Below are 24,097 nucleotides of genomic sequence, written 5' to 3' on the forward strand. Positions count from 1 at the left end.
CACCCTTCTAGGGTGAGACCTTCGATAGTACCATGTCACCAACTTGAAACTCCAACTCAAACGGGCACTGGTCGGTGTAACTCTTTTTGCCGACTCTAAGCAGTCTGCAGCCGTTGCCTGATCTGTTGAATCCTCTCGGTAGTCTACAGAACTACCTTTGTCCGAACCATAACCCTATGACCAACCTCACCTCAACAGACTGGGGTGCGACATCTCCTTCCATACAACAACTCAAATGGTGGAGCACCAATACTAGAATGAAAGTTGTTTTTGTAGGAGAACTCTGCAAGCGGTAGGTAGGAGTCCGAGCTCCCAACAAAGTCAATAACACAGGCCCGCAATATATCCTCGAGGGTTTGTATGGTCCGCTCACTCTGGCCGTTTGTCTACGGATGATAAGTTATACTGAAATGCATTCGCGTGCCCAGTTCCTCGTCGAATTTCTGCCAGAAATGGGAGGTGAATTGAACATCACGGTCTGAGACAATGTAAGTCCCCAATCTGCTTGTATCTCAATCAGATCCGTTTGATGGTGCGGAAACCCAATCAAACGGATGATGCCAGATCAAATGAAGGAGAAGGAGAAGAAGAGTAACTTGAATCTATGATGTATTCAAAGATATGAGTGATGCTCATACACATTAGATTCTCTCACACATACTATTCTTCTCTCTAGTTTTCTCTCTCGAGAATATGCTCTCCTTCTCTAGCCTGAACTCCTCACATGCACTCCTCACTCTCTCTCTCTCTCTCTCTCTATATATATATATATATATATATATATATATATATGAGACAGTTGACCGTACATGGGTTTACGGCAGTAAACCCGTGTACGGCCGTACACACAACCATAAACACATATATAGCCGTCAACACTGAGTTGTTTACGGTCCTAGACATAAAAATACATTTTCCTAGAAAAGTAAAGTATAAACCAAATTTTGACCCAACAATCTCCCCCTTGGTTTATAGCTTTCTTTTCTAATTGACCCAACAAGCTCCCCCTAAAAAGTAGCTGATTTTTCTTGTCAATCTTCACTTGGATCTTGGCTTCAGCGTTTATCTTCGATTTCTTCACAACTTAATGAATCTTCAATAAATGACTTAATCTTGAGCAGTTGGGCTTTTCTTTAGAATTTGGCATTGAATGCACGTTGTGTGAGGAGGATTTTTATAGATATTCTTGAAAGATGGCGGTTTCAGCTTGAGAATCTTCAGAGAGATCTAATCTTCTGGATAACTTCAGCAGGTACAAGAATAGCAGCAAATTAATTGAGGAGGCTTCAATGCAATCTGTCACATAATCTTCAAGAACAACTTGACCTTGCTTCTGGGGTTGAAGGATTGAATGTTGGAAGAATAATCTTCATTTCTTATTCCTTCGAATGAGAATTCTTCGATGATGACAGATGAAGCTTTGGCTTAGAAATCTCGATACAGTCTCCATGAGTCTCATCTACATCTGAATTCACTTTTCAAGATAAAACAAAAACTAAAAGAAAACTTAGCAAACAATATTTTTTGGATTTTTCATATTTTATGGAAAAATAAAAACAGTAGCAAGAATATTTTTGGATTTTTTATTTTTCTGAACAAGAAATAAAATAAAAATAACAATATTTTTTGGATTTTTAATTTTTTGATTTTTGTTTGATTTTTTATTTTTTTTTTAATTCTCCCCCTAAATTTGTGCATATAGGAACACTATGAACAAATTTAACAAAACCAAAATATTTGTGATCAAAGTTGTGAGACAGTCTTAACTTTGTTTATCAGTAACTTCACCTTCATATACTTCAATCAAAGCTTCCCACAGAGCCTTTGCTAAACTGTATTATCTAAATCATTGTGCAATCTTTGGGGATAGTGCCATTGTGAGGGTATCCAGTGCTCTTTCTTGGACTTCAATATTTTCGAAGCCTTCATCGGTGTAATGCTCAATTGGTTTCTCAACAACTATTTCATCTTCGAGTGTTGTGGTGATACAAATTGGTCCTCTTAAAATACTTCTCCAAATTTTGAAGTCTTTCATTTTTATATATTTTTCGATACGGTATTTCCATTCAGGATAACCTTCAGCACACAATAAACGTGGAATGCGAGTGGTTGTACCCATTATTGAGTCAAGTTCATGATGAGTTGCTGAGTTTTGTAAGTCCATTTTTGTTTGTTGTTTTTGGCTTTTCAAAAATGAACAGATCGAAAACTTAACAAGAAAAATGCTTAAATATAAGAAGTTCAATCAACTAAGGAGTTTACGGCCTTACAGAGGATCACAACCGTATATGCCAATCGTACACTCCAACTGTACACTCCAACCGTACACTTCAAACCGTACACTTCAACAGTACACTTCAAACCGTACACTTCAACAGTACACTTGATTACAATCAAGGATCTTGAATGGAGTACGGCCGTACACGCGAGTCCGGCCGTACACGCTTCAACTAAGCTCAACCATACACACTGGGTTTAACCGCACACACCAAAAACATTTGAATTTCCGAGTAAGTTTTGATTCTAAGTCTTTGAATGTTGATCAGAAGCAGAAAATCAATAGGTAATCTCTAATTAGTCTAAAAAATGATGAAGTTTTCTGTCCGTACACACACGGAGATCCAATCTGACACTGACTCGGCTCTGATACCACTTGTAACTCCCTATCTGCTTGTGTATCAATCAGATCCGTTTGATGGTGCGGAATTCCAATCAAACGGATGATGCCAGATCAAATGAAGGAGAAGGAGAAGAAGACTAACTTGAATCTATGATGTATTCAAAGATATGAGTGATGCTCCACACACATTAGATTCTCACACACATTATTCTTCTCTCTAGTTTTCTCTCTCTAGAATATGCTCTCCTTCTCTAGCCTGAACTCCTCACATGCACTCCTCACTACATATATATATATATATATATATATATATATATATATATATATATATATATATATATATGATACAGTTGACCGTACACAGGTTTACGGCCGTAAACCCGTGTGCGGCCGTACACACAACCATTAACACATATATAGCCGTAAAGACCGAGCTGTTTACGGTCCTAAACATAAAAATACATTTTCCTAGAAAAGTAAAGTATAAACCAAATTTTGACCCAACAGACAATAGAGACCGGTACCCCGTGGCGAGCAATGATCTCGTGGATATACATATCGGCTAGCTTCTCGGTCGATGAGCTCTCCCGAATGGGCAGAAAATGGCCACTCTTGGTCAATCAATCCACGATAACCCATATAGCGTCGAAACCTTTTACCGTTCTCGACAATTTGGTGATGAAGTCCATCGTGATCTGCTCCCATTTCCTCATGGGAATCTCTAGAGGTTGCAGCTTCCCATGCGGCCTCTGATGCTCGGCCTTGACCATCCTGCAGGTCAAGCATCTCTTGACATAACATGTCATATCTCTCTATTCATTCATGGCCACCAATAACTCAGTCTCAGATCTCGGTACATCTTGGTGGCCCCATGGTGAATAGAGAAGCGAGACTTATGAGCCTCCTCCAGTACAATCTGTCTGACCCACCAGACATCCAAATGCATACTCGACCACAATGGGTCAACAATCCCTGACTATCCTGCACGAATCTGGTAATCTCGCCCTTAATCCTCTCCAGCTTCCAGTTCTCCTGTCACACACCCTCAGCCTGAGCTTCCCTAATCAAGCTCACGAGTGGAGAATCCATACATATCCTCATACATGTAGCTGGAATAGAAGATCCAACCGACTTACGACTCAGGGCGTCCGACACAACATTCGATTTACCCGGATGGTAAAGGATCTCGCAGTCATAATCCATGACTACGTCCAGCCACCAGCGCTGCCTCATGTTCAGGTGCTGCTGATCCATGATGTCTCTGAAACTCTTGTGGTTCGTGTATATGGTACAACGGACCCCGTAGAGGTAATGTCTCCAAATCTTGAGAGAGAATACCAGCGCTCCCAATCCAGATCATGTGTGGGATATCTCGTCTCATGCGGCTTCAACTGACGCGATGCGTAGGCTATCACCTATCCTCTCTGCATAAGGATTGCTCCCAATTCGGTGATCGATGCATCACAAAACACCACAAAATCGTCAACTACCTCAGGGAGTGTCAAAACTGGCGCCTCGCAGAGTTGCTGTCGCAGAGTCTCAAATGGAGTCTGTTGCTCAGGGCCCCACCGAAAATCCACCCCTTTCTCTTCAGACGAGTGAGGGGTACCGCAATCTTGGAGAAATCATGTATGAATCTCCGGTAGTACCCTGCCAATCCCAAGAAGCTCCTGAATCCGAGGGAGATTTCAGAACCTCCCACTACATAACCGCCTCGATCTTGGCCGGGTCAACCAATATCCCCTCCTGGTTAACGAGGTGTCCAAGGAACTGAACCTCTCGTAACCAAAATTCGCACTTCGAGAACTTGGCATACAGTCGTTCTCGCCTCAAAACTCCTAATAGCTCACGGAGAGGCTCATCATGTTGCTCTCTGGTCTTAGAGTATACCAAGATGTCATCTATAAGCACAGTGACCGACCAATCGAGCATCAGTTTGCATACCCGATTCATCAGGTCCATAAATACTTCCAACACATTGGTGAGTCCAAACGGCATCACCACGAACTCGTAATGTACGTAATGAGTCCGGAAGGTGGTCTTCTCCACGTCCTCCTCCTTAACCCTGACCTGATGGTATCCAGACCTTAGGTCTATCTTAGAGAACCAAGATACTCCCTGCAACTGATCGAAAAGATCATCTATCCTCGGGAGTGGATAACAGTTCTTCACCGTTAACTTTTGCAACTCCCGGTAATCAATGCACATCCAGTGTGAACCGCCATTCTTCTTCATGAAGAGAATTGGCATTCCCTACAGAGAACTGCTCGGACGGATGATCTGCTTGCCCAACAGTTCCTGCAACTGAGATGACAGCTCCTTCATCTCGGGTGGTGCCAATCAGTATGATGCCTTGGCAATAGGGGTCCCACTTGGCACTAGGTCGACCCTGAACTCGACATGCCTCTCCGGAGGCACACCGGGTAACTCCTCCGGAAATACATTAATGAACTCTATGACAACCGGAACATCCGAAACCAAAACCTGATCCCGACCCACGTATCCACCACATAAGCCAAATAACCCACACACCCGTGTTGAATGTACTGTCTAGCCCTAGCGGATGAGCAAAACATTGAACCCAATTGGGTGCCCTCACCGTAGATAACCAGTTCTCCCCCACTTGGGGTTCGAAATACCACCCATTGACCCTTGCAGTCAATCATGGCACCAAAACGACTAAGCCAGTCCATACCCATAATCACACATACATCCCCCATGGGAATCGGAATCAACTCTATCAGGAAGGATACCCCAAAGATCTCCATAATGCAACCCCAATAGACTGAAGAAGCAGAAATCTCATGTTCGTTGGCGATAGAGACTCGCAACGCACACTCTAGCTCTCCTATAGGAAAACCGAACTCCCTAATGAACGATCGAGAGACAAATGACCGAGTCGCCCCGGAGTCAAATAACACCAATGTATGTAAGGATTTCACTAAAAACATACTTAACATAGGTACAAATACATAAGCATAAAACAAATATAATCAATAAGATAAAGGATAGAAACATACCAGCCACCACATCTGGTGATGTCTTGGCATCCTTGGTTGTAAGCTGAAAGGCGCGTCCCCGGGCCCTCGGGGGCTTTGCTCTACCCTGACTCCCCTCTGTAATCCTCAATGTAGTCGGAACTGGAGCCTACACCGGCCGGGCAGCGAGTAATGGACAGTTGGTCTTCACATGACCAACCTGATCGCAGTGATAATAGATCCTCATATCCCGAACTGAGGCTGACTAGCGGCAATCCCTCGCATAGTGCCCCTCCATTCCGCATTTGTGGCACACATTACCGGATCTAAAAAATCCATAATGACCCCTCCCGCACTTCCCAAAAGTGTGGACGCGCTGGCCCTAGACCGAGAATCAACAGTCTTGGACCACTTTGGCGCAGGCTGTGACTGCTCTGGGGCCTGCCTCTGCTCTCGCAACGGCCGATTTTGGGAGAGAGGTTATGAATCTCCAAATTCGGCTAGGGGTTTCATCTATGATCACAAGTGCCGATTTTGGGAGTCTAGGGGTTACTTTTATAGTGTGGAATTCCTAGGGTCTAACTTGTAAACTTTAAACCATTTACATAAACCTTTAAGCAATCCAATAATCCATATGATGGGCCTTTTGGACGAACTCTACATGGACTCTCACATGGATTTAGTCCATCCCTAATCAACATGGATCATTAGCCCAAACTATATGTATTACTGATTTACCTAATCAGTCCCCATTAATTTAATCAGTCTCTTTTGATCACTAAATTAATTCTAAATTAATTATTGACCAATACCAATTAAATAATATGATTTACCAATTAATATATTATTCATATAATATATAAATAAATCACAAATAACCTCTTTCTCAAATATCCATCCTGTCAAATTGCTCTGGTGAATGCAACCCAAAATGGATCATGCTACTATCGGGTCAAGTACATACCAATTATAGTTATGGGCTTACACACCTAATCCAACAGTCGCCTAACTATAACTGCAAGTACGACTTCAAAAACCGACCAACAATCGTAGCTCTCAAAAGCCGCTGTCAACTCTGATCAATAATGCATCCTTTAGATAAGGGATCATATATTCCTCCATTCTACAAGATATCGTATGAACTGAGACATGGATCGTAATCATTCTCTATGTTCATGTGTTGTTTCTCAATTTTCGATTTATGATGATTGACTAATTTAACAGAGCAAATCAGTCTAAGCTTGGCCAAGTACTTAGGGTTGTCATCACTAAATCATCGAGGGGCCCACAGATATCGCTTTTATCCTCTTAGGGTAAAAGGAACGGATAAACTTCGACTCATATGCTTGCTCAATTTACTCTTCATATCACACACAACAATACGTTTTATAACACCAAGCTACTGGTGCATTTATGTATCATCAATGTGCAACCGACTCATAAACTACAACTCATATGTCTCTGTTTCAAGAATATAAGATATTATTGTCTCATAATCACTCGTGATAAAATCCATGAAGTGATTCAGATGAGCGTGGGTTTAAGCCAATACTCAAATCTTATTTCAGAAGTATTCATGAACACTGCAACAAACTTGTGCTATGTCCAAATGCTTAGACAATCTATAGTCAGATTCATGATAGTCTTACCTCATTACTTACTTCCAAAGTGATTGGTTGTGGATGTTTAAATAACCTAGTTATTCGGGAAGTAAAACATGCGAAGTGAAACACAAGAATAATTGAATCCAATATGGTTTCAAAACTTTGAATATAAATAAAATACTTGTTATTTAATCACCATATTGATTACACATTATTCATTGTATAATGTTTCGACTAATCAACTTAATACTTGAATTTAAACAATAGTTATCCCATGCTCCAAGCATGCACACTATGTTTACCTATGATCCTTTCTTCGTGTAAAATATCAATTGAAAAATATTCGAATGACGCTCATTTCACAATTCCAAATTCTTATCGTAAGTGTAAGAATACGAAATTCTTGCCACTAGTAGAATGTTTTAGATTCTAAACTATCATGTAATGATCCTTTTGTGATGTCAATGCACCAAAGTCACAGATACATGGACAATGATATCACTAAGTACTCCACTAGAGATTGCTATAGGACAGTTCCACAGACACAAAGTCTCACATTCAAAGTACATTCCTTTAAACATCTTTCTTGCGTGGAAGTTCCTAACTTACACATAGATTCTTAATATCCAACTCCCATTATGGAAACTTTTCCATATTTTGAATATGACAATCCATTCTTAATAGAGTCTTATCTATTCATAATCATGTCATTATGGTCCATCCATTACTATACTTCCAACTGTCCATAAACAACCATTCTTTGGCGAACCTTGGATTGTCCTTGACAGTTGTTTAACAACTTTAGTCATATACAGTTCTGGTCCATTTTCCCTCTTAATGACCTAGGCATTTGGAAAATTCAGAACACATAAATATTATAGCATATGCAATCGATCCTATACCCAAAGCATATGGGTCACGATTCATAATGTCTTACACAAAGGCATGATACTTTACCGGTCTCTTACTATAATATTTCCATATATAGAATTTCCTTATGTTGAATCATTTCAACATAACATTCATATATGTCCTTGACTAAATTTTATTAAAACGTCAATCTAAGCTTTTAGATTTAAAATGAAGTATGAGTTCCTCTCGCTTAATGATAGCAAAACAACTTTTCACACTCTGCAACTTTCCGAATTGAAACTTTGTTCTCTATAATTAGAATTGCTAACTCGCAACACCTAACATAATAATTGTGCTCCCACTAGCAAAATAATTACATTCTTACCAGCATGCTCCCACTAGCTTTGACATGTATCCAGAAATAAGCTAGACTTTTAGAAATCAATAATTGTTGACTTTCTTACCAAAGTTCAAATTCCTGATATGGGGCGCTTCGAAAAGTCTTTATCTAGACTTCACATGCTCATACACCTTTCATTAGAAAGTTCACATGTGTGTCTAAACAATATCAAAACTTACAACAGTAAGTCCCGAATGTTCAGACTATTTTCTATTTTCTCACAATTTGAACTATGAAGAGGGATGTCGTAATCATAATCGAATTTTAGAATGCAATTTACACAAATGCAATCTACTTAGTGAAAGCATTTCCTCACAATCATTTTCATGAATTGGAGAGAAACCTTATGTCACTTAGATTTTGCGGTGTATGTGTTCCTATCCATGAGAATTTGTCATTTCCAACCACTATCATAAGATAGAGTTTATGAAAAAACCAAACTCATATGGACTGAACTTGTTTAATCTTAATTTCTTGCCATCTGGTAGAACGAGGGTCCCACCATCGCTTCCATGTTATTGAGCAGCTCACCCTTATAGATCAATGTACTTTCCATTGATCAAGGTGCTTTGCCTTATGTATTCAAATGAGAACTCATAAAACTCACATGTATAGTCAAACTAACTGGAATAGGCATAAAAACAAGAATGTGTCAACACGATAGGTTATAAACCTCAAGTCGTGTGCTAGTGGTTAACAATAGGTTTACTTTTGATTAGTTATTGAAACTTTTCAAGATCTTTAAGACTCCCACTGACCTCTTGACATATAAGTTTTTCTTGTCTAGGAACATTCTTTGACAAACATGTATTCAAGAGTTAATGCGGTTTCTTATCAAGAAAACACTTCATATAATGGTCTTATTTGGTCTTTGTCTTATCCAAAACATCACAACTTACCAATTTCAAATGTGCAAGAGTAAGGAACATTTCTACTCCACATTTCATGAGGTGTTATAAACCTACTTAGTATATGTCACTCAAGGCATAATCTTTGAGTATGACTCTAAGACTTGATTTTGGAACGAAGTATGACTCATCTTCTTGATTCAACCATTTCAACAATTCTTGATTCTCTTCTTTGCCATGCAAGTGGAATAAGGTGTCCTTAGAGAGCCAATTGTGATATGGTTTCACAATCACTAAGATGATCATAAAACATGAGACTAAAGTACTATCCTTTCCTCTCAGATCGGAGAAACCTTTTATCTTTCTTCCTAATTCATTCTTCTTATTCATTCTGCTATACATTGAATCTTTTCAAGGTATTAGAATTACACTTAAACTTGTAAGCATAACCATATTTACTGAACCATTACTAAATCATGACAAATAGCCTTTAGCGTTATTTGTGGTGGATCTGACCAGTGCACATCAATGTGTACTAGATCCTTTTATCTTTCACTTGACTTACATACTTATGTAAACAAGGAATTAGTCCTAATTTCCCAAGTACCAAGATTTTCATACATCACATGATTCAAATCATATGATTCCAAGTTTATGTCCAATTGAAACTTGAGCGATGGGACTCTGTCTTTACTTAGAGAATTACGACACTACCACAATTGACATCACTAAGAATCAATCATTTTCAATATTGATATTAATATAAACATATGAACAACATTTTTCACAAATACCATTGCAAGGAAACATAAAATAAGATAATAAAAAAAAATTCTTTATTCATAAAAATTGCGGAAAACTTGTCCTTACAACGCAAATACAAATGAAAACTATGTTACTAAATATTCCTAAGCAATCTATCATAACTCCTAAGTAGCACAAAAATCTGATCATCAAACCAGGCGATCGAAATCCATCTCTTCGCGATCAGACTCAGCTTACTCTTCCTTTGAGTTTCCTTTCTCTTATTTGATCCTACAAAACATAAAAAAATGCAATCTTAACACATCATGTATTAAGAATCTATAAGTAGGACTTAATAGAGTTAGATAGTGGACTTACCTAAAGTAGAGCCATACAATTTGATTTTACCATCCCTTATATTTCTCAGGTAGTCAGGGCAGCTTCACAACCAATACCCCTTCTCTCGAAAATAGAAACAAACAGAATCTTTTGGAATGGTACACGGGACAATCTCAAACTTAGTTTTTCTATTTACCATTTGGTCACACAGTTTGACATTGGCCATTCCCTTTCCATTGGGAAGAAAAAGCTTTTCTAGACTTCCAACGTTGTCATTGTTAATGTCCATGGAAGTTTGGGAAGTAGTTATTTCAATCAAACTTGCTTGACTAGTGTGCCAAATCATTGTTGATTCAGCAACAATTAGCAAATAGGTAAGATCGATAAGGGTCACGTCGTGATCTGTCACATAGTAGTCTTTAACAAACTCACTATATAACTTAGGAAGTGAATGAAGAACCAAGTCAATAGCCATCTTCCTTGGGAACACGACACCCAACATTCCCAGCCTGTCAATTAATGGGGTTTGAGCATTCTAACACTCCTATGGTATACATGCAACCCTATAAACTTTGGATCTATGTTTTTTCTAAAATACATGCAAATAAGAATTTCCAAGGTTTACATCCTAACTAGCATGGCATAGGGAACTTGAATCATAAAATTACTAGTAGAATGACGTACCTTTTAGTGGTGGTTGATTGCTTGGAGTTTGAGAGCCAAGCACCAATAGTGTGGATGCCTCAAATGGAAATCACAAATCACCACAAACTTTGGAAAACACTTGAGAGAATAATGAACACTCTTGAAATTGGCCACCACTCTTGTTCACACACAACTAGGCCAAATCAAGTGCCAAAGACTCCTTTATATAGTGTGGAGGATTAGGGTTGCATCCATGTATACCCTAATACCCATGACTCTTCCTTTCCAAGGATCCATGGGTTAAAAGCTCCATGGACCATCCATGGACTCCCATGCAAGCCTAGCCCATACTAAATAAGCAGTAGCCCACACTATATAAATACAAGAGCCCATATTTAATTAGTCACCTTTTGATCAATAAATTAATTTAAGATCAATACTAATTAAATAATATGATTTCATATTAATATATTATACCTTATAATATATTAATAAATCATAAACATACTATTCTCAAAAGATTATCCATACAAATTGTTCGGGTGAAGTGCAACCCAAATGGACCATGCCGGGTCGGGTCAAGTGCATCTCAAATATTGTTATGGACTTAGACACCTTATCCAACATCAATATGCAGCTTCATGTCCAAGATTTGAACACATACAGACATTCCATCTTCATGTTTGCTTCCAATAGGGCTTGAGTGACCTTGAACTTTTCAAGTCTACGAACATGTGGGTTGTAAGTCCCGAATTCTCCTATGAATCAATCAGAATCACTTTGATGGTGCGGAATCACAATCAAAGTGTATAATGCAATAAATAAGATTAAATAAGAACACAAATAGTTAATCTTCAATGCACACCATTAGATTGAATAGTCAGGTACATAAGATGTTGATTACACATTGTTCTCTCTTGGTTTCTCTCCAAAACGTGTTCTCAGAAATATGGCAGCCCTTAGAACGTCCCAACACTCTTTATTACTCATTTTCAAGCCTAAATAACCCTATATATACCCAGGCCTAATTACCAAGCCCAAGCCCAAAACCTAAAGAAAACAATACAAAGCCTACCCAAAATCACACATGATTTCGGTCCAATTACAAGGAACTCAAGAGGATTTCGGCCCTAGACTGAAAACTCTAAAGGCTTAGGAAAAGAAAATTATAAACCGCAATTTATGACCTAACATGGGCCAGGGAGAATTATTAGAGGAGGTTGTGACAACCCAATATTTTGAATCAATGTAAGGATCTAAAAAGTCAAGAATTGTAATTTCTTTGGATATATTGAAATTAGCGTCAAAATTATAATGTTCAAAATTCCCTTTTGGGTCGCATAAATGATAGATATCGTTTCAAGGGTTTCAGAAATATAAAGAACACTAAAATCTGAGTTATAACGAAGAAGTTATGACCAATCTAAGATTTCGCAGCAAAATCGGCAATACTGTTAAACGTAAAACGCGAAGTTTCAATACAATAATTTTTAGCTTTAGGTATCCATATAAGAGTTGTAGATATCATTAAACCATAAACGTACATAAAAAGAACATCCAAATCTGACTTCGTATGAGGAAGTTATGATTTTTCCAAGTTCCGGATATAACAGTAGACTGCTAAAAACTCGAAATAGAGATCGAGAGATTTTTGGCCGAAACAACCTAAATGAGAATCGAAGATCTCAACAATAGTAGTGCAACGGTAAAAAGTCTGATGAAAACTGACATCGGATGAAGAAGTTATGGATTTTTGAAGTTTATTATATAATTAAAATATTAAATTTAATTATAATTACCCGATATTATCCGAAGGAGGAGGAGTCACCGGTCTGATCCGGATTACGCCCAGCGTAATCCGAGGATTCACCTATATAAAGGGTGCGAGGGTTCTGAGGTTATTTGCTCATTTCTTCTCTTTCTCGCGCCGAAGCTCTGCGTTTAAACCCCCGAAGCCATCCCGACATCCCATTTTTCATATCCAAGTTCGGAAGGAAGTTTTACGCTCCCGAGATTCCCGAGAGTCCCGAGAAAATCAACTTTTCCAGTCAAAGTTCTGCTCGATTCTTGTCTCACTTTCTTCAAACTACCAGGTGAGTTCATACCCCTACAACTAAGTTTTCAAATACTTTTAAATGCTTTTAAACACTTTTAGGGGGGGGGGATACAAGTAAACACACGATTCGTGTGAAAAACATAAATCTTTTGCTATACCTTTTGTTACTAAATAAATCATATGTGATTTATAACTGTGTTTCAAGCAAATGATTTCATATACTCTATAACTGTGTTTCGAACAAAGGATTTCTTTTACTTTACACTGTCTTATTAAACAAACTACTTTTAAATCGTTTTATACATTGACATCAAGTCATCAATATTTACTATTAAACTCTTAAAATGTCTTACAAAACTTCCTTTTAAACTTACATATTGTTAAATGCAATGCCTATGTATGTATAGTTATATAAATAATGTTTAAAGGACTTAGGACTGCTATCCCGCTTTAATTCCTTTTCCTTGTATGGATGTGTACTTAGGGTATCGATTAGTTGTCTGAAGGTCGTATAAATCTTAGTTAAATATTATGTATACATATGTAGATATAAAAGTACTATTCAATCAGTTCAATACCTTTGGGTAGCCAATGTATACTTTCATTCATTCAAATTACATAAATTACTAGTAAGCTATTATAGGAATAGTTTAGGAGAAATACTATCATATACAAACACTATAACAGAGAATACTATAACGGAGAATACTATAACGGAAAATACTATAACAGAGAATACTATAACGGAGAATACTATAACAGAGAATACTATAAATAGAAATTTGTACGCGTAAATCTTTTGGTATACTTTTCATACTGTAGTTTCTATTATCATATGAAGTAGTTATCATGGAAAAGCACTTCTTTACCTCTTTGGGTTACAACATGATTTTATAAATAGAAATGTGATTTATTTACAAGTACGCATTCTTCATATCAAGGATAATCTTTTCATACAAAAGGTATTTCATTATATTACTTGTGAACTTGTTGTTAGCAATCATGTGAGACATACGGATTTGTTTGTACCAAACAAAAGTCCCCATCTTTGACCACAGTCTCCTGGAGGGAGAGCGCGAATTTGTGTATAGATCTATACGGGGTTAACGACCCCGCACCTAAACTGTTAGCTACAGTTAGACCGGCAGGTCTGGGGTGACAAATGTCGACATTAGTACTATGTCTAGTATGGTTATGAGAAACTCACAAACCGCGGAAACAACAACTCTTGTACGTAGTAATATATATTTAACTCAATCATGCTCATGGGGTAATAACTATACAATGGAGTATTATTAGCATGTTGATAATTTGGGATAAACAACCTTTTAACCAGTTTTACTTAAACATAAAACTCTACATTCTTCATTCTATGCATGACACATTTGCTTACAGGTTACAGTCTTGGTTATTAAGACTACTTCTCACTTAAAAGAAAATATAGGATTTTCTAGTAGATCATTCAAACATATTCAATTATCAAGGAAAATACTCTCTTAAACAAAATACTTATGAACTCACCAGCTTAAATGCTGACCTACTCTTTCAAAACAACTTGTATTCACAGGTCATCGGTAGACAAGTACAATCGACTAGGTTTTTGAGAAGACGGAGCACGTTCAAGACTCGTCATCTATTTTGATTACTTATTTTGGTGTCATATTACTATGAAAGAACACACATGTATTAAACTACATTATTAATGCAATAGATGATGTTGTTCCTTGTTTACTACTTGGCATTGTTATGATACTGTACATGAAGTCATACGCCCTCGAACGATTCCACCGTTCTGGTTTAGGGGTGTGACATAGGTAGAGGAAGTGAAGCATGATTTGCATTTCCATGATCCAAACATGGAACATCATCTTCATATGGAATGCTTTTTCCAAAAGATTCGGGAAGATCATAGTTGTCAGAATTAGACATCTACAAGGGAGAAATTCAAGTTAGTTGATTTAAGTCCTTAATATATAACACCTAATTGAAATATCAAGGCTAGGACTCAACACAATGTTTTACAATTCAGAAGATGGATACCGTAATCCAATTTCAAAATATTTGTCTGTAGATAAATGAAGATTTACCAATTTCCACAATGAAAAACGAAAATGAACATTAGGTTTTAAATGAATTGAAATTCCTAGATTCATTGAACTTTTCAGTGGCTTGTTTAATCTCGATTATGCCCTTCAAGTTTGTGACTGGGATACCGAGGATCACAAACAAAGTGTGAATAACCATGCAAATTAGTTTGGTACTCTCGAAGACATCTATCACCTAATAAATGTGTCGGTTAACCACACACGCTCCATTGATCTATGATAATCTCCGAGCTACCCATTGCCATACTATATTAGTCCCATATTAGTGTGTCGGTTAACCACACACGCTCCACTAACGACCAATAAGGTGCTATGTGCAATTTCATGGATTAGCACCAAATTCACAATTTTCCGAAGTAACTAAGATTAGGAATTTATATGACATTTATTTACTTGTATTTCATTATACTTATTAGTGAAAGTTTGTGTCCTATCCTACCCTTTCGGCTAACGACCCGCCATTAGTCAAGGGTGCGGTGGGTAAGAGTGGATACCCAATGGCGGGCATGTCGTTTCCTTAAACACCCCTTATAGACCAGCTTCGTGAATGTGGCCTACTAACAGTAAGATTGACTTTTAACTTATACATATATAATATATTAGACTTTTAATTTTATATATTATATAGGTTTATTTTACACTTTTAAAATATCAGGTGGTTTAAACTATAAATTAGACTTTTAATTTAATTAAATTTAAACCATATTATCATGGATTTATTAATTTTTTCTTTTAATTAAATACTTAATTAATTTAATAAAATCCACAAGGGTGTAAGTTGAACCATTCAAAAAACATCAAGGTTCTAAATATAAAATTCAAAATTAAAATTATTCTATTAATTCTTAAGTTATTTAAGTTATGAAACCAAGAGTTGCACCTTTTGAAAACTTTCAATTACTAGAGTTCTAGAATTTAACTAGACTTTTCAAATTCCAAAACTTGAGGGCAAGTTTTGAAACTCTTCAAAACCATTTGAATTCCATAACTTAAGGTGTTAATGCTTCATGAATGAGACTTTTCAAATTCCATAACTTGAGGGCAAGTTATGAAACTCTTCAAGAAACATTTAGATCAAATTTTAAACTAATAAAATTATCGTATAATTCATCATTTACCAATTTGACCTAATTTAACTCATATAGCAAGATAATTTCAAATAATATAAATAATTAATTTATCATATAATCTAGTAATTATTTTATAATTTGACAATTTATCTTTTAATTGGATGAGGATAATCACCACCATATCAGAAAAAAATAGATTTTATGATACAAAACAGTTTAAGGCAATGATCCTAATCTAATTCTGGCAAAAAAAACCCGAAAATTTGCTAACGGACAGTCTGACTCGTCGAGCCAGGCAATGGACTCCTCGAGTTCATCATGAAAGGACGCAACTCGTCGAGTCCAGCAGTCAGTGAGTAATTTTTCAATTTTATCAACTTTGAACAAATAACCTATGCATCAATATAACAGAAAACACTCATGGCTCTGATACCACTGATGGGTTTTAAGTACTATAATACTACTATGGTGCACATACAACCCTAAATCTTTGGATCTAATTTTCCTCTAGTTATACAAACAATTTTCATTTATCCAAAGTATGATCCCTAACTAGCATACAATTGGAGATATACAACATAAAAACTAGTTTGAAAATACCACTTAGTTGTAGCTTGTGGTTCTTGGCCTTTCAAGAGCTTAGCACCTCAAGTGTGATGCCTCAAATGTTTCACAAAACACCAAAATCAAGAGAAGGACTTTCAGAGAGAGAGAGAGAGGTTATGAAGCTCCAAATTCAGTTAGGGTTCATTTATGATCACAAGTGCTGATTTTGGGAGTCTAGGGGTGTAACGTCCGGGTTTCAGGGCTAAACATATTTGTCAATGTAATAGTCTAGGTCAACTATTGTAACTCTTTTTGAAGTAATAAAGATGAAATATTTGAGTATTATGTGAATTATGTGTGTTATTGTGCTTATTATTTAATTATAAATGTATAATTAATAAAGAATAAAAATAAGCGTTAAAATTAAAGTGTGAGATAAACCCGATATCTCTACATAAAGTTGTAGTGGTCGAAACAAGGATTCTGGGGATATAAGGAACGCCGAAATCCGAGTTATAACGAAAAAGTTATGATCCGTCGAAGTTTCGCGACAGAACCGGCACGATACCGAGAAGCGTAAATAGTGAATTTATGATAGAGGGAGATTTAGCATTAGCGCTCTAAATGAAAGTCGTAGAATATGTTAAACTAAGAACATCGATAAAAATAACGCCCACATCTGACTTCGTATGAGGAAGTTATGATTTTTCTAAGATTTAGCATAACAGTGCACAACCCGAAATCTGAATTTTAGATCGGTTGATTTTTAGCTGACGGGATCTAAATGAAAGTTGTAGTACTCGTAAATACCAACACGTGGATATAAAGAACGTCGATAATAGAGCTCGTATGCGAAAGATATGGACGAAGCTTAGTCCCTACTTTTTGAGCGCGGCGAATTCGATACAGTTTTGTAAATCCGAGATAGAATGAAAATTAGTCAACGAGGTCTAAATGAGAGTTGAAGATCTCATTAATAGGAACTTAACGGTAAAAAGACAGACAAAAACGGAGCTCGTATGCGAAAGTTATGGACGAAGCTTAGTCTCTACTTTTCGAGCGCGACGAATTCGATACAGTTTTGTAAATCCGAGATAGGATGAGAATTAGATAACGAGGTCTAAATGAAAGTTGAAGATCTCATTAATAGGAACTCAAAGGTAAAAAGAGAGAGACAAAAATGGAGCTCGTATGCAAAAGTTACGGACGAAGCTTGGAGACTACTTTACTATACACTTCCTATAAATAAGAGATGAACTCTTCATTATTTCCTTACACCTACAAACCTTTCTTTCTCTCTCTAACTTCTCTCTAACCTCCCTAAACCCCTCCCAAGTCTAGGGAACCTCCCTATCACGAGAAGAAAGCCCCGGAGCACCCGACGGCTTCGAGAAGAAAAGCTTTCGGCTCGGAAACGCTGCTCCAGCGAAGCCCGGTTTTTAATAAAAAAAAAAAGAAAAACCCACTGTAAGTGAGCTACGCCTATACTATATTTAATATAGATGTTATTTAATTATAGTAACATTATTAGGACCTTAAAATAATTAGTTGGGCTATTATTATGAGTTATATTGAGTGTTATTTAACGCTTATATAATAGTAATAATAGCTAGACTATTAAATTAGTCTCGTCAAGCGTTAGACTAAACTCTAGTGGTAATGATACTAGGTTTCGTCAAGGGAGAATTGTTTTAAGAGTAACGAAGTGTTGGCCGAGTGCCGACTCGCCACCTTTCAGGTGAGTGCATAGTTACTTTCAGCTTACACATAGATATGAAGTATTTTATATAAATTATGTGCTATGTGTGCATATTATCTGAACACTTGCTATCTATGCTGGATGAACATTGTTATACATGTTTTCAATGATTTAAAATGTATATGTATTTTATATCTACGAAAATGTTGGGGTAAAACATGGGTAGATGTAATAGGTGATGTGTGATTAAATGGTGAGAGGCCTCGATGTTGAAGTTGTTGATTCTGTCATCTAGCGGAGTATGGATGACGACCACGGACTCTTCTAGACAGTCCAGTGGAACACTAGCAGGCTTGCAACCTGTAGGTGTTTGTGAACGATGTGTTCACCGGTGTACTCCATCCCCCACATGGTTTCCTTTAGGACATTTATTGTTAAGGAATCCCCTTAGCAGTAGTGTCCATCCCGATGATGATCCTTAGACTAGGTTCCTTATGATAGGTGTTTAGGGACGTAAACTGAGGATAACGGGAACGAGTAATCGGGTTATTGTTGATTGATGAAATTAATAACTTATTTATTGTGGGTTGAAAACCTTATGTGCTCACCAGGCTCCCAAGCCTGACCCACTCAGTTTTATGTATTACAGGTAGTGGCGCTTGAGCATAGATATGATGTTTAGACGAGGGATTACGGATATAGGCCTGTAGATATGAAATAATGTAGTAAGGCTTATATTGTACTGTTTATGCTTTTGATCTGTACGAACATGACATCCTAAGTCTTTTAATGAAATACATTTCTATGGAAATACTTTTGATAAATCTTTATCATATTTTGTTTTGGGACAAATTCCGCAACACTTTTATTTTAAATGTTACTCTGATTTTCAAGCAAAGCATAAACAAAATCGGTATTTTCTGGCCGTGAAAATGGGGATGTCACAAAGGGTTACTTTTATAGTGTGGAATTCCTAGGGTCTAACTTTTAAACCTTAATCCATTTACTTAAACCTTTAAGCAATCCAATAATCCATACGATGGGCTTTTTGGACTAACTCTACATGGACACTCACATGGATTTAGTCCATCCCTAATTAATATGGATCATTATCCCAAACTATATGTATTATAGATTTACCTAATCATCCCTAATCAATATGGATCATTACCCCCCTTCAACTCGTTAAACTGTAAACATCAGTATGACCGGTTACTCCCGCGAAGAATGACTTAATATGGTAATATATTTATCATTTTGTACACATTTAGTGCTTAATATTTTTGTACACATTTAGTCTTTAATATTTTTTTGTTTCAAAATAAGTCTCTTTTGTTTTTGTACTCATTCAGTAGTTATGAATGATTTATTTAGGTTGCTGATAGGTCTTGTGGTTTGGCTTAGGTCTTTTGTTCTGAACGTCGTAACTTTTTCCTATAATATTAGATTTAACGATCTTTATATCCATGTGTTCGTTTTTTGAGTCTACTACAACTCCGTTAAAATTACTCTCCTTAAAATGTAATATACTTTTACTTACAATTTTCTAAAAAAAACATCCATACAAACATTCATAAAAAATGGATGGATATAAAGATCGTAAGTAAAAATATATTATATATCTTTTACTGTGAGTAATCTAAATGAATGTTGTAGCAGACTAAAATATGAACACATGGATATTGTCACACCCCAAAACTGACAACGGCGGAATATGTTCGGGGGTAGAGGACGTCATGTACAGTATCATAACAATGCATAATAGTAAAAACAAGCAACAACATCCATTGCATTAATATAGTAATTGTAATACAAGCGTGTTTTGTACAGTTTGTTAGACACCAAAAAGTATTATCAAAATAAAGAGGAGTCTTGTATGTGCTCCGTCTTCTCAAAAGTTGCATCTGTACCTGTCTACTGATGACCTGAGAATACAAGTTATTTTGAAAACGAGTATCAGCATAAAGCTGGTGAGTTCATAAGCATTTAGTGTCATTGCTTGTATAAAAATGTTTTTCAATCGTGTAATATAAAAGTTGTTATCAAGTTTGAAAATAGTATGAATCCCTAGAAAATCCTATATTTTCCAGTATAAGTAGTCTTTTATCAAGACTTGGTTATTTGTAGGTTTGATCCATTGAGTGTGTAACAGTTTTCCCCAATGAGATAATTAGTTATAAAATATAATTTAGACTTCATTAAGTGAAATAAATGGGAAATTAATGTTTTACCCCAGCAGTGCTACTGCCGGCTGAAAGAAATAGAAACGCAGACTCCCGGTAGTGATTAGTATACAATACACCTCAGGAAGTCTATTTTACCTTTATTTCTTAATTTGTTAATTTAGGGATCCGAATGTGAACTCGTATGTAACCATGCGGATAGGCGATCGAATGCCTAATGACCCTCCAGGTCACACGTAGTGTTGTAACATTTTATCATCCCTGGGCCTAGTCGGCTCGGACTGTAGCTAGTAGTCAGGATGTGGGAGTATCTGTCCTTTATAGATCTATACACGTAGTGCCCGCTCTCTCTCTAGTAGACTCTGATTACACGGCGTAGGCACAGCGAAGTGTCGTATAGAGGAATAGTGTGTCACATTCTGTTTTGGTATATTCTCTTGTATTAGTGTATAGTGTACCTCTTAGTATTATGTATTGAGTGTTCTCTTGTATAGTGTATAGTGTACCTCTTGGTATTATGTATTGAGTGTTCTCTTGTATAGTATATAGTATTCTTCTTATATAGTACTTAACATGTAGAGACTCATACAACACTAACTATAGTAAGTATCATAGTAATGGTAGTAAGGAGCGGTAAACCTTAACTATATCTATTATAGTTAAATAGTATGTTGGTAGCCTGTCTTTGATACACAAAGGTATTGAACTGAGTGAAGACGTTCATATCCAACACCAATATATACAATATATAATTAAGAATTCAACGACAGTCGGACAGATAACAATATACCCTAAGACCACAATCAAACAAGAACAGGAAATAAGGCGAGCTATCAGTCCTAAGTCCTTCAAGTCTTACTTATATAAATATATTAGTGTAGATATAGTTTAGGAACATAAGAAGTTTAAAAAGAGTTTGGAAATAGTTTTTATAACATTTTACACGAAAATGAGTTTGATAAACATCTGAAACAGTTTTGATGGCAACGCGGTTAAAAGTATAGAAATCCTTTTTTATTGCAAGTTACAAATCACAAATCACATGTGATTGATACTATAATTCGTTGGATTCAACTTGTATTCCCCCCCCCCCCCCATAAAAGCATTTAAAATCATTTGAAAGGTTAATTAAGGGGTATGAACTCACCTGCAGTGAGTGGAGTGGATGGAATGTCGGGTAGGATGCTAGGTGTCAAGTGAGGACTTGAACACACCCATGGATACTATGTAACATGTAGTGGAACATAATGGTATCTAATTAGTTATTTAATCACTAAATAAGTAAGTAAAGACACCCTAATACGTGAAAACACTTTGTTTTAGGTGCTAGGAGTGCTAAGGGTTGCATCTAAGGAGTGTATGACCTCACTGTGGAGTTTACTCCTCAAATACCCACCCTATGTGAGTTTACGGTTGAGGGACCATTTCCCCCATGAGTTTACGGCCATAAACTCATGGGGATGGTGTGTTTGTGTGCTTTAAGGCTTCATGCTTCACAAAGAAAGGTTCTAGGGTTGATTCAATGGCTTAGGAAGTGGTTAGGGCTCGAAATGGTACTCTTTTTGGAATTTACGGTTTTGAATATTCATTGGGAGTTTACTACCGTAAACCCATCAGTTTACGGCAGTAAACTCATGGTTACTCCATCCATTTCGTGTTTTAGGGACCTTAGATCATTCATGTAAGTCCCTAGTTCATTAGGCAAACATTGGAAGGAGTTCGGGGCATCAAAACCCCCTTTTGGGGTGTTTACGGTTTTGGGATGTTCCCAAACCATAAACCCATATTCTTGGGTTTATTCGATGGATTTGTAAGCATAATAAGAAGATAACTAGATAGGAATGGTATACTTACTTAGAGGAAGCTTGCAAGGGTGTTTTAGGACCCAAAAACACTAGTGTGTTCTTGGTGATTTGAAGGTGCTTGAAGATCTAAGTAAAAATCAAAATCCATGGATGAAAATGATGTAGAAACACTAGATTTAGTGTTGTATGAACGAATTTAGAGAGGAAAACTTACATTTTTGGTGGATTTGGAAGGATGAATTTATGATAGTTAAGAGAAAAACCTTGTGTTCTTGAGTGGGGAGTGTAAGAATGAGGGCAAAAGGAGTAAACTCATGCTATATGCATGAGTCTTGAGGGAGATGGTGTTTATGGTCCAAACACCCCATGTTTGGCTGTAAACACCTAGTTAAGGTGTTGGGTTGTTTTGCCCGGGTACACTTTACTAACAACGACACTTATTTAATCGTTTCTCGTAAATAAATAAAAATAAAACACCAAATTGACTTAAATCTAGCCAAAAATGTATTAAAATATTTTGGCTAATATTTGGAGTGTTTGGATGTGGAAATTATACAAATGAAAATTTTGGGTTGTTACAGATATAAAGATCGTTAAAATCTGAGATCGTATGAAGAAGTGATGACGTTCAGAATACATGACCTAAGCAACAAAGTAGTCGCGATCGCGACAGATATAAACATCAAAATCCCCAAACACCTCATTAATGATTGTCTCACATAAGATGTCATGAGAAAAACCTAAAAATATCATTTTTAAGTACCGAATGAGTACAAAAACAAAAATGACTTATTTTGCAACAAAAAAATATTAAGGACTAAATGTGTACATAAATATTAAGTACTAAATGTGTACAAAGTGAGAAATATATTACCCGATTAAGTCATTTTTATCGGTTAACCTGGAGTAGCCGGTCATAAGGACTGAATGTGTACAGTTTAACAAGTTGAAGGGGTAAATGTGGACGATAAAAAAATCAGTGACAAAATGTATGCAAATCGAAAAATATACTACCCTTTTAAGTCATTATCATTTAAATAAAATATTCGGATCTTGTCATTTAAAGCATCATCTGAAATTGTCCCTTGAATGAATATTGCACGTATATAACAATTGCTCACAACAAGTTTTTTCTCGATCTTTTGTTTCTTGTATTGAACTGCACAAGTTCGTTGGGGTAATGTAATGTAAATGCTTTTTTTCTCTTGAACAACCTCTGTCATGATAATGAAAACAAATAACCATATATAGTAGAGTTTATGATCCCCTTTTGGGCATTTTAGTGATTAACCCCAAAAGATTATAAGATTGAAGTGTACTATACTATGAATTAAAGCACAAAAAGTTGGTGGGTAAAAACTAAACACACAATACTGATCAACCAATAACCTAAGCCGGAGAAACGACAATCGTCAACTAAAAATCTTGAACCTACCAATGATAACTTAAGATCAAATCAAAACAATGAATCGATAAGAACAAATATCGACACATTATTAAGCTATCGAGTTGTCCAAATTAGAAAATCACATGTTTCCTTCGATGTCAATGTTAGATTGAATCAAAGGAGAGTATTTGAATTTCAATTCGAGGGGAGGAAGGC

This window comes from Lactuca serriola, chromosome 6, assembly GCF_051521515.1.
Source record: "Lactuca serriola cultivar US96UC23 chromosome 6, Lser_US96UC23_V15, whole genome shotgun sequence".
Classification (NCBI taxonomy): Eukaryota; Viridiplantae; Streptophyta; class Magnoliopsida; order Asterales; family Asteraceae; genus Lactuca; species Lactuca serriola.